The following is a 12,488-nucleotide window of genomic DNA, read 5'->3' on the forward strand; positions in this document are numbered from 1 at the left end:
ATCGGTTCAAGGGGTTTTAAAGTGTTAGTGGAAAGAATGGATTTTGCAGCGAGAAGCTTTGGGAGAGGACATCAAAGCACCAGATATCACGGTGGGGCCTTTCATGGCTGCCATTATCGCGTTACTTCCGCGTGGCCGAACGTCATTTGCCTCACACCCCCGTGATGATTTGAGGGCAACCAAGCCACCGACCCAACCCCTCGTGGCTTGTTGGGGCCATTATGTTACTGCACCGCAGCGGATCTACATTCGTGTCGAATGGTACCGATGCAGATTTCTCTGTCGGCGGCCACACAGGATAAAACACGCGCGGCAAATATTTATTAAACGACGTTTTAATAAATCCCATGAACTGATTACAGGGAGCCATCGTCGGCTCTGATCATTCTGTCTGACTCTTAATTGACTCGCGATTTTTTCCGATCTTTTCACGAAAATATGGAGATTCGATTGTCCCCGTTGCTGAATTATTCCGTGTCGAGCTTATATTGAATTGTTGCAAATGTAATTTCGATTTTACGAGTAAAATAAAATTGTCAACAATCCAATACTCTTTAACGCTAGGTTTACGTGCGCCGTCAAAATTACGGATCACTAATTTTTTAATTGACGATTATCCTGATCGTGAATATGCATTTATGAGTTATTTATTCAATATACGGATTTTCAAAATGAATTTAAACAATATAATAATGTTTCCGTCGTATTGAATTTTTACCATTACATATATGTCATATTAAGAACTTCTAAACGAAGCACCCGATCCTGTAATTAAATAAAGTCAACTTTGTTATCGAATTCTTCAACCAAGTCAAATATCTTTTTCTCTCTGAAAACGCTTTGTTTCACGGAACAATACTACCTAATAACACCGAAATTAAATTCCAATCATTTCCTGCGTACTTCGAATAGTCGAACGTTTCCTCCGCAACAATAGTCCCTCGCTCGTCCGCGAATTAAATTCGTCACTCCGCAATCCCATTTCTGAAAAATCGAATTAACACCGTAAAACTTGCCGGCCATCCCGTCAATTATCAAGAATAAAAGCTTCTCGAGGCAACAATGGACCCAGAATCTCCTTAACCCGCCGCCATTATCCCGGTACGCGGATCCGCGTCGTCGCGAGGCAGATTTTCGGTGCGCGTGCATCACGAAAACAAAACCGTTCCGCCGTCGCCGGCATAAAACCCGTCGGAATGAAGCGGCATTAAAGCGAGAAATCATCCTCGTTCGTTCTCTTACTCTCCGGGTAGAAAACATTTGAAAACCTTGGGCGATGTCGCGAGACGTCAAAGCCCGGTTGCATCCCGGGAGTGCGCCGTTGATGACGCGTCGACGGTGATCTCGAGTGGGGACTTTCCGCCGGGAAATCGGCTCGCTCGCGGATCCGCGGGTCCCATGGGAATCCGTTGGGAAGAAAAGCCTGGCGGGAGACGCATCGGTCGAAGATCTCACGGTCGATTATCTTTACGGGCGAACATTACCGAACCATTAGGCGCGCCGTCGTCGTCGTCGTCGTTGTCGTCGTCGCCGTCAGCGTGGCCGATGACGGTCTCCGTGCGCCTCTGACGTCAACAGAGCAGTCGAATTCGAGCACGGACGAGCAAGCAGCGTGGGTGGGGCACCGCGGGGGGCACGAACGGGGGAAATGGCTCGTCTCCCTTCGTCTAAGAGCGTCCCCGGCACTCGCCCCAATCCTGGTCCTCGTTCCTCCGCCACCTCGACGGCCACCGCCTCTCGCCTCCTGCATTAAGCACTTCGCAACGACAATTTGCGATACATTTGCAACTGCGCGACTTCATATTCCATTCCTCCGCCCCGCCGCGCCGCGCCGCGCGGAAAATCTCGGCGAAAGCCACCTGACTGCTCCCGGGGAACCGTGAGAGCCAGCCCCGACCATAGTCCGACCGGCTGACGGAGGTTTCCGATCGAACGATCCACGCTTTTTGCACGGTTGCGGGATTCACCGGCGTCATGGCTCTTTAAATCGACAGACGCTCGCCGTTTCCCGACTGTTGACTTTCCGCAGGGATTTGCTGCTTAGTTGCTCGGTGGACGACCAAATCCGCCGCGTCATTGTTTATTCGGCAGCAACGTGCTCGGCTTTTCTTTTTGTTTTTTTTTTTTTGTATTTTAGCCATGTCTCGTGGTCGTTAGCGACGAAATACTTTCTTGCAGTCGATAATTTCGAAGGCATTCGGGGCTGAACCGGTTGGTCTAGCTAACAGTACCTAATGCAAACTTAATGCAAGGCTGAATTCTTGATTCGGTCTGTACGTTTCACGTGGTCAAGTTAGTAGGTATTTAGTGCGGTAGATTACTGGTCGGCCATGTTTCGCTGCGCCGTTTGCAACAGAAAAATACGTATGAAGTCGACAATGCAGACACGTGTATCGCACAGTGATACCGATATTGATAATTACAAGTTTGATTAACATTGCTAAAAATAAGATTGTTCTTATTGCGTATACTCTTCTGCCACTGCCTCAATCGTGGCAGATAATCTTCCATATCATTATCTATGTCACAGTGATTAATTGCTTTTACGTCAATGTAGCTTTTATACGGATTTTTCCATTTCACGATCACAGATCACAGGATAAATCTGTCGAAGAGAAGTAAACAATTTTATGCATCAGTGTAGTTTGTCAGACAAAAGATCAATATGCTTTGATATACTTTAAAATGGTTAAGTATCAAAAGATTGTTAAAATGGTTATTTAATTACTTACTTTTCATCTATTAAATTAAATGAATAAATTATATCTAATAAATTGAATCTAATAAATTAAATAAAAACTAATGGATGTACAGAAAGTGTCTATGGAAATTGATGATCAAAATCCTTGTCAGTAAGACTACTGCTCATCGAAAGAAACTACTTATTTTTATTCAACAAACTGAACACTTAGTAAATAAAAGGTGCAAGTACTATGACAAAAAGTATACCCTACAATGAAGACACAGCACGAAACACAGACGAGTGTTATTTGGTGTACGTACGCTTGAGTGGTTACAGTAAAAGTCGATTAAAAACCGATTAAGCATATAATAACCCGCAGCATTATTAAAGCTTGCTTTATCGTCAATTTAGCAAAGCAACCGTTTCCCACAAAAATCTGTCTCGGGTCTCGGAATCGGCGGAGGAACGAGAATCGAAACGGGAATGGCTCGAGCCGGGTGGAATCGGGTTCTTGGAAGTCGTGAAAGGCGTGAAAAGAGTCGGCGGCTCCTAGACAACCGACGAAACAATTAATTTCTAATAAAGCGATTTTAAGACGGGGTTATTAAGAAACTTTATCAGCGGTTGGATTACAGAACTCGTTTCCATCGCGGGCCGCCGGGGCTCGCCCACGAAAGCGGTAATTTCAGCAACGAATGCGTCCGTGAATGGTTAATTAGGATCGTAACTTTCCAAGTAATCTGGAGTCGCATTTCACGGTGTACCGATGTGCCGCGCACGAAGTCGATTTATCAGCGAGGCCAACGGTTGTCATGGGGATGCGCGCCGCCCCCTTAAACCGGCTCGCAACCCCCATGCAAACCGCCGCCGCCGCCGCCGCCGCGGCATGGAGTCACGGGACTGGCTCCGCCAGAAGTTAACGCGACGAAGTTACCCGACAAAAAAAAAAAGAAGAAAGAAAGGAAAACATAATTTCCCGGCAATTAGGCCGCTTCGAACCGGACCGAACGTATTTTCTGTCGGCTCACGACGGCCAACCTGTGCGACCGCGGCCCGAAAGAAATTCTCCACCGTCATTCCGTTAAAAATCTCTCGAGAGCCAGGGATTCGGGAAACTCTTTCCACGCCGGCGGGAACGATTTCTCACGAAAGTCAATAATTATCTGCCGGCCGGGATCTCGTTCGCACGAGGATTTCCCGAGATAGGGATCTTTCGAACTGGATGGCTCCGGCGAAAATTGATCGACTTTCTTTGCTCCTTTCATCGGAATTTCTTCTCTTCGGTGTCTCTTATCGAACTTCTTTCACTTTTCTTGGCATCTTACGAAGACGAGACCAATCAATAATGTAAGACACATCGGATTGTTGTCTGTTTATTAATATTAAATTTATGTAGTATTGAAAGCACCTTCATTAATTTATAAAAGTGTGTTTGCCGCACGTAATACATAAATTGAATAAACAATTCATAAATAGTATTAAGTAAAATTAAAATAGAATTAAAATAGAATTAAATATAATTAGAATGGAATTAAATATAATTAAATAGAATTAAAATAGAATTAAATAGAATTAAAATAGAATTAAATAGAATCAAAATACAATTAAAATTAAATACAAATAGAATTCAAAATTGTAACATAGCATTAAACTGTAATGAAATGACTGCTTCACCCTTTGCTTTTACTAGCAACATTTATCCACTTGCTTGACTTCACCAGTTAACTGTTTTTGCCGAGCATACCGATCAAAAACAGCTAACTGGTTAATTACGCTATTGTAAGGATGTATCTTTCTCTTAGCGCGATACTAATCGTGATTGCCCTCCAGTTATTAACGCGAAATTGCAACGTAAGGAAATTCTGACGACTTCTTTTGTCCGTTCTATTGTGCTTGAACAATTGTACACTAATTCTAAAATTTTATGTTACATGTGAGACTAAAAACGTCTACAGTGCTTGTTCCTTAAACGTACGACTTCTGCAGAGGCAGTAGAGCATGTGAGAATGTTTCATTTAAGTATGACGAAGCAACAGAGGAGTGATCTTTAAAATCTCTGTTTTTCTATACTTTGTCAAACATTCCGAGCATATTTCTCACGCACATTATAATTTACCATAAATTTTATAACGCGCACTGTATACTAGTATGTAGATACATATTCTAGTTCAGACTATCAAAATCGTTGTTTAATTTCTCATTTTTCAACGACAAAATTTAAAAGTTGTTGCATTAAATGCGACAGAACGACTAATGGAGCTGCAGGAAGTATCTGCAAAAATTGACGAACAAGTTCTATAATAGCAAAGAAAGTCGGCGCCGTCGGGTTCACCGTTTACATTAGAAAAACAACTTAATTTTTCCCAGCGGCCTGAACGTTTAAAATACAAAAGGTAAAGGAGCGACGACAAGAAGCGTACGCAATAGTGAAATCATAGCACGGGACGCAGACGAGTGTTATTAGAAGGTGTGTGTACGCTCGGAGTGGTTGCAGTAAAAGTCGATTAAAAACCGATTAAGCGTAGAACTTCCGTTCCGGATCAATTTGACCGTAACGGGGGGTTAATTCCCGGAGTGGCCGGCGAATTATCAAGTTGATCAAGGGCCGCGGGGGCGGCGGGGTCGATCGAGGCGGATCACTCGGATTTAATAACTCTTTCGCGAGCGATTCATCGAACTCCTCGAGGAACGTTCTCGTTCGGCTAACTGTCCATAATTGCGGCACAATGGCAGCCACGGGCCGAGACTAATTGCCGGCTCCGGTCGGATATTCCCGCCATTTTTGGCACGGAGGATCCGTCGCCCACGCGAGCAAAGTCCCGTGCGCGTCTCCGGGTCCTTTTTTCCTGGCGCGAGCACACACAGCGGCAGCTCTCTCTCCCACGGCTCCGCTCTCCGTGAAAGGTATCCGCGGGCACTCCTACTTAATTGTTGTTTATATCAAGCAATTTTTTTCAAGCCTCCGAGCGGGGGAGAGAGCGTACCGCGCGGCTCTGTGTACGTGTGCACGCATTAAAGGAGGAGCCCCCTCCGGCCCGCGGGTACCACGGGCCTTTTGTCGCGGTACACCGCATTTTTAACCTCTGAACCGGCCGCCTGACGGTCGCCGCCTCTCTTTTGCGTCTCGACGTTTGCAAACGGCACTTCTGTAATTTCACAGAAGCGAATGGAGTGTGTTTTCCTTTCCCTGCGACGATCCTCTCGCCCTTTGTGCCCACTCTCTCTCCCTCTGTCCCGCTCTCCCGGTTTATTATGTGCCTTTTAAACCGTATGCACGGACCCGGCGTGGTGGTAGATAAAGAGCGCGTCGGATTGGGGAAATTTGTTCTTCATAATGCGAGCAGATCCAGTTTCTTGGATTTAACGTCGCCCCGTGAAATTACGGCCTTCGCGGACCCCTTTTTCTAAGACCACCGGCTGTGGGTTTTTGGATTTTTGTAAGGCGAGCGCGTAACTACTCTTTACTATGCTCGTCTCTTCGTTAAGGGAATCGCTGCAACATGTTGAGTCAACCTGGAATTGACGGCAATTCTTTCTTAATTTTTTACCCAATTTGCTTTGTGTGTCCCCTAACCGCCGCGCCGGTGCCGTGTAAGGATTTCTAGTTGTGACTTATAAGTGATACGTGAGTAATACCTTGTAATGTTTCATTAACGTGTTTGTGTGATAATAAGATTACATTAATGTCATGAAAGATTATTTCTGCGGGGTTAAGAAATGGAGTATCGATAACTATGATATATACGCAAAATAAATACGTGGAAATAACTACTTGATAAACCACATAAATCTTTACAGTTCGTAAATGTCTGATAAATGGAAGTGACTTAATGTAACAGTAATTTTCACGATGAGATCGTGTGAAAGCACACGATCAACGAAAGTTATCCTAGAAAGGTTTGGCTCCATTCAAACTAAATACCCCGACCGATAATTTATTGCTTGAAAATGAAAAGCAAACAAGGTAATTGAAAATTAACATCTTTATCGACCAGGAAACGAATAATACGAGCCGAGCGACACTTTTTCCCCAAGTAAATCTAGTAATTTCCCCTCTAATATTTTGTAATACTTAATGACCGGCCGCCGGACAGATAATTGAGCGCGTTAAAAAAATAAAAAACGAGGGACCCTGCAACACCGGTCTTTCGCGTTCCGAGCATCGAAGTGCGAGAAATCACGTGAGTCGATCACCATTATAATTTCGTTTCCGATCGATTCCCAATTAAATTGTCGTTCCCGGAATAATAACGATCGTAATACGGCGATACAGGCGACATTAATATCGGCGAGGAGCTTTCCCGCCGAAAGATACCGGTTTGACAGTTCGCGCGCAGCTGACTAATAAATATGTCAGATATCCGATTTCAGGTGGAGAGTCCATGGGGGCTATGGGAGCCGAGCAAACGGGAGCAGCGTGTTCCTCTTGAGAAGCTGGTGCCACCGAGCACAGGTGAGAAGAGCCCCCTGCTGTGTGTTGTCGGCTACCCGACTACCTACCATTCCTCTGGTGAGGTCCGCCTAAGGCCTCGCATTCATCATCGAGGACCACCTCCGGTGACACTCGTCGCCTCGACATTAACACTAGATTCAACGTTTCAGATCCGTCCTCCTGAATACCGTACAAACCATAAAAGAACAATGACCGACGCGACGGTGCTATCGATGCCCCCGCACAATGCACGACACCCGTCGCTACTTCCCTTTTAATTAGCGCGACGAATAGCATTTAATCGCGACGTCTTCGGACCTGCATTATCGACGAAAATGACACGAAATAAGTCGAATAATACGACATTCTTACCTTATTAATTCGCTTAATTTCTTACTTTTTAATTCACTTAATTTCTTGTTAATTCGCTTAATTTTCTACTCGGACCAGAAGTATGAGCACTGCGATTTCTTTCGTAACTACACTGCTCGGTATTTCTTGTTAATTTTTCTAATAGCACGAGAGTATGTTTCTTTCTTCTATTTATAGAAAAACTTAAAATATAGTCGGCGAAATAGAATTACCGTGTGATATTCGTGTTCTTAGACTACGTCATTGCGCAAGGAGATGTTTAAAAATATGTATCTCAAAATGACATACTGTCTCCGTGAAAGACAACACACTAAAAAAGTAAAACAGCATTACGCAAAACCTTGTTTACGAATCTCATTACCTTGCACGTGAAAAATATTTGTTCAACAGTACGTACTAAATTCATCGGTTCTCGGCTAAAAATAGCCACTTAATAGTAGAGCGGCGCATACAAAGTGCGTCAGAGAAATTAATCGAGAATAATTATCGCAACACGCGAGTGTAACAGATTCGTCTTTAATTAGCGCGTCTAATCCGGCCGATAGGACTGTCTGTCAATCGTCGAGGAAAAGTCCGTCGAAGGTGTCATCGTTCCCGGGTCTGCCACGCCGACTCCCAATTAACCGCATCGATTAACGGCACTACCACGAGGCGGCATTCAGCCGGGATACGCCGGCGATTCGAGGAACGTTTCTTTAATCAGCGTGTCTAATGGCGTTCAATAACACCGCCGATTCGGCTAAAAAAAACCGGTCGGCGACATCAGGCTGGCCGCGGAGGCAGAGATTGATGCCGGACAACGTTGTTAATTCTTCGTTTTGCCCGCGGTGTCGTGTACGGTCCCGTGTACGAACATACAACGCGTAATTTCTAATATGCATAAATAAGATTGATGGGCACCACGTGCACGCCGGAATTTCGATGGACTTCCGCGGGAATCGTGCCGCGTCCTTCGTGCCGGCCGAAAGCGGGCCCCGTGGCGGCGCCGCCAGCTGGAAATTAATCCTTCTTCCAGGATTTTTCATTGTCGACACCGACCGTCTCGTTCGCCGGCCTAATAATTACGATCTACCGATCGACTCCGGGGCCTCCTCGCTGGCTCCAACGACAGCTGTTTCTTTCCTTTTCGTGCAGTTTCCCGCGAGAACGGTCTCTCGCAGGATATCGCGGTGGATGGCTCACGGGGACTGGCGGGTTTTCTGAATTCATCTCGCGGCGTGTCGGGGAATATTTTCTAATTCACCACGCTTGATGGATTGTTTATTGAAGATCTCAATTATTCAAAACAGATTTTCTAACATCCGATCCCTGATTGCACGTGTCATTAAAGAATGCCTCGTCTCCGGAGGTTGTGCGATTTCGTTCGAACGTCTCTCGCAGATATCGCAACAGTGTGTTAAGTGTTTTTCTCGTCTTGTTCTGTCTTTATTATCTGACGATGCAAATAACCATTCTCGAAGGTTGTTTCTCAGAAGTCGTGGTTAGAACTGATCATTTTTTGCATTTTTTTTTTCTACAATGTTCGTCATTTTTCTCGTGACTCATAAGATAGAATATGGAATGCCGAGATTGAGGATTTTTTTACGATGGATTCTTCATACGAGATTTTGATTCGTTGTAACAAGTTTGCAAGTTTCTAACTCTTAATTGATTTATTAACAGTCTCTTTTATCATGTTTTCTATTGAACATAGGTCACTGAGGAATTTTTGTGTTGTTCGTCTTTCATAATATTTATTATAAACGTCACTTGCTCAATAATAATATATAGATATTCTTTACTATGATTAAAAACTAATTTTAAGAGCATGACAAGATTAAAAGAAATTTTAGTTAGCAAATAAAAGATAGTTGAAACAGTATGAGGTACATGAACTAGTTTAATTACTCATTGATAATATTCTTTAGCTTTTTACAAAGTTGCTGTCCAAAAATTCCTATTAAACGACATCAAAACAGATTTCACTATTAAATACTAATATAAAAATTCCCACTACTAAACAATATTGTAAAAATTCTTGGAAGATATGACAATGAATATTATCTAAAAATATATAAAAATTGGAGCAGTATCTAAACTAATTCCATTATTCCCTGAAATCGTTTCTCTACCTTTTTTACACAGCTACTGTTTTAAATTTCCCACTATTAAGTAATACAACAATTCCCACAATTGCATAGCAATATAAAAATTCCCACAATTAACCCTGGGATGAAGATCTATTTTCACAACTGTACTACTGACGATATTTATAACAATTTCAAGCTTTATTCAGGAATTTTTCAGAGCCTATTTTCGAAGATATTTCTCTCGAATACACAACAGCAATATATTTCATTTAAATACCGGAAATTCAGTAATGAAGTAAACGATTTAAATATTCTGAATAAAAATTAACCTAGCCACCGCCTTGCGACAATTAAATAATATAATAAAACTTCCCTAAAATTATTTTACATCAAACAAAATCAGAACAACGTCTAAACTGTCTTCATTGTCAATTTGCGTCCTTCATTTGACAAAGTCGTCGTTCAAAAGTTCCCATAATTCTCCCCAGAAACAAGCCACCATTGTGAAGAAGCACCACGCGAAGTGCGCTGACGGTAACAAGGGTGCCGTTTTTACCGCTGCAGGAATTCGACAGTGGCCAGGTTTATCGCGGCCTGCGCCAGCGCGAATTTATTAGCCACTTTGATCTTCCAGTGGCCGGAGCCATTTCCTGTAGCTCGGGGCGCAATTCCGCTCGCGAAACGCGTAGATTGAAAACAGGCCGGGGCCGGTAATAAGCGCAATTACAAATTTAACGCGTCCAGCCGACGGCCGTGGAACCGTAGGTCCCTTTTCTGCGGAATCCCCCCGCGAGAGAGGAAGAGAGAGGGAGAGAGAGAGAGAGAGAGAGAAAGAGAGAGAGAGAGAAATCTATACGCAAATCAACTGCGACGAATCGCGGAAGAATCGAGCTCCCGTCGCGGTATCGCTCTCGGGGAAAAAATGCTCTCTTAGAAAAGGTAAAAAAGAAGAGGAGAGAGAGAGAGAGAGCGGAGGAGGCGGAGGGAGGTGGCCGGGAATGAAGAAAACGGATGAAGATGAAGAGGACAGAAGGGACCGTAGGTAGCCAGGATGGTCGACGCTGCTCCGGGAACAAAAGGACCACGGCTTAGTTCCGCATGGACCTTTCACGAGGAGCACCGGTGACGCTCGTTCCTCATCTCGTTCTCTTTCCAAGCCCGCTCTTCGACTTTATCGTTCTCCTCGAGTCTATCGTTCCGCGCTTCCGCCGCGAGCCATACGCTGCCCGCAAAGAGATACGCCGATGACGATGATTAATCGACGCGCCTTTGTCTCGCGATAATGAGATTTTCGTTTGCGCAATGCGTCCACCTGTGAGACCCTTTCAGCGGGAATCATATCCCTTTCTCTCCCTTTCTGCCTTTTTCTTCCTCTCCCTCTCTCTCTCTCTCTCTCTCTCTCTCTCTCTCTCTTTCTCTTTCTTTCTCTTCTGCCTCTTTCCTCTGAATCCGCCATTTGCCACCGCCGTCGCATTCCGCTCGAGAAATACAATTCAGCCGGTTGCAATCTGCAGTATTAGCCTAGCATATTCTCTTGGTACCCCGCACGCTGCCACGTCAGAATTGGCACGTTTTTAATCCAGGCTTTTATTAGGGATTCGTTCCACGGAGATCTCAATTCTGCTACTTTGTTGTTCGTGTGTAGGATCTGTGCTTGTGTGCAGTTACTGAAGACTTTAGGCTTGATCTAGGCCATGGTTCAAGAGCAAAATTTATATGAAATTACAATGCTGTGAATAATTATACACTCGAAGTAACTTTTAAAGTTTTAGTAATATTTAAACAAAAATTTAAGGAATTGCCATATTTTTATACTCAATATGATAGTAAATAATAAATCAGAGGAGTCTATTTCGTTCATTGATTGATTGTAGTCTACAGTGCACTTGAAGGAACTCAGAAATGCAGCAAGATAAAACAGGAACAAGAGAACCAACAAACTCAGCTTGTACAATGTCAATTTAAAGAATAAACCACAGCACATCTATCATAAAATAAATAATTGAAGAGCGACTCTGGAACCATTTGTCAGATCAGTCGACAAGAAACCATAAACGATTTAACAAATCTCTATTTATTCCGTCATACTGGGTGGTCTTCATAAACTATAACATCTAAATACCTCCTCCAATAGTGATGTGACAAACAATATTTTACATTTCACGTTTCGTTTTCACGTTTGGAATTAAAGCTGAAGCTATTATATTTACTGAATGCATTTTAATGTCAACTACACAATAAAAAATATGCACTACAAGTCAACACTGGTGATCTTGAAAGACAACTTACATTCTGCGTTCTATTCGTCTCTTAATACCAATTAAATTTCTTATAAACCATTTTTTATAGCATCGCTATTGAGGAAAATTTTTATGTAGACTACCTTGTATATTAAATCCTTCATTCAATAAACTTTCGTTTCTAATCTAGGACGGTTTCATCGCGTCGGGATCGCCGTCAAAATTAGGCCAATGAAAGAGACATCGCGGCGAAAAAAAAACAGGCCGAAAATCGCCGTGGTGGTCCGAGATCGAGCGATTATTGCAAAATAGTCGTCGCGGGAAAGATTCTAATTTCCATGGGGCTGTGTCGGACGTTGGTCGGCCGGAGGGGTCGGTTCCCTTGTTCTATTTGCATTTAAACGGCACGACGCGGTTGACAAATGAGGCCGATATTATCGGACAATCGATCGGCCGGCTTAAGGAATCGCTTTGCTCGCGCCGGCGAATCTCTTAACTTCGCGAGCCCGTTTCAGGAAAGGGCCGGGAAGAAGAGAACAATCGGGCCTGCGACATGCCTCTACAAGCGGACTCCGTGTTCTTCGTGTCCACCCTGTTCCCTCCCGTGTTTTTCGTTCTCTTTCTTCGTCCCCTCGGTTCTTCTTTTTCTTCTTCTTCTTCTTCTTCTGCTTCTGCTTTGCTGCTGCTGCTGC

This window comes from Augochlora pura, chromosome 3 (genome assembly GCF_028453695.1).
Source record: "Augochlora pura isolate Apur16 chromosome 3, APUR_v2.2.1, whole genome shotgun sequence".
NCBI lineage: Eukaryota > Metazoa > Arthropoda > Insecta > Hymenoptera > Halictidae > Augochlora > Augochlora pura.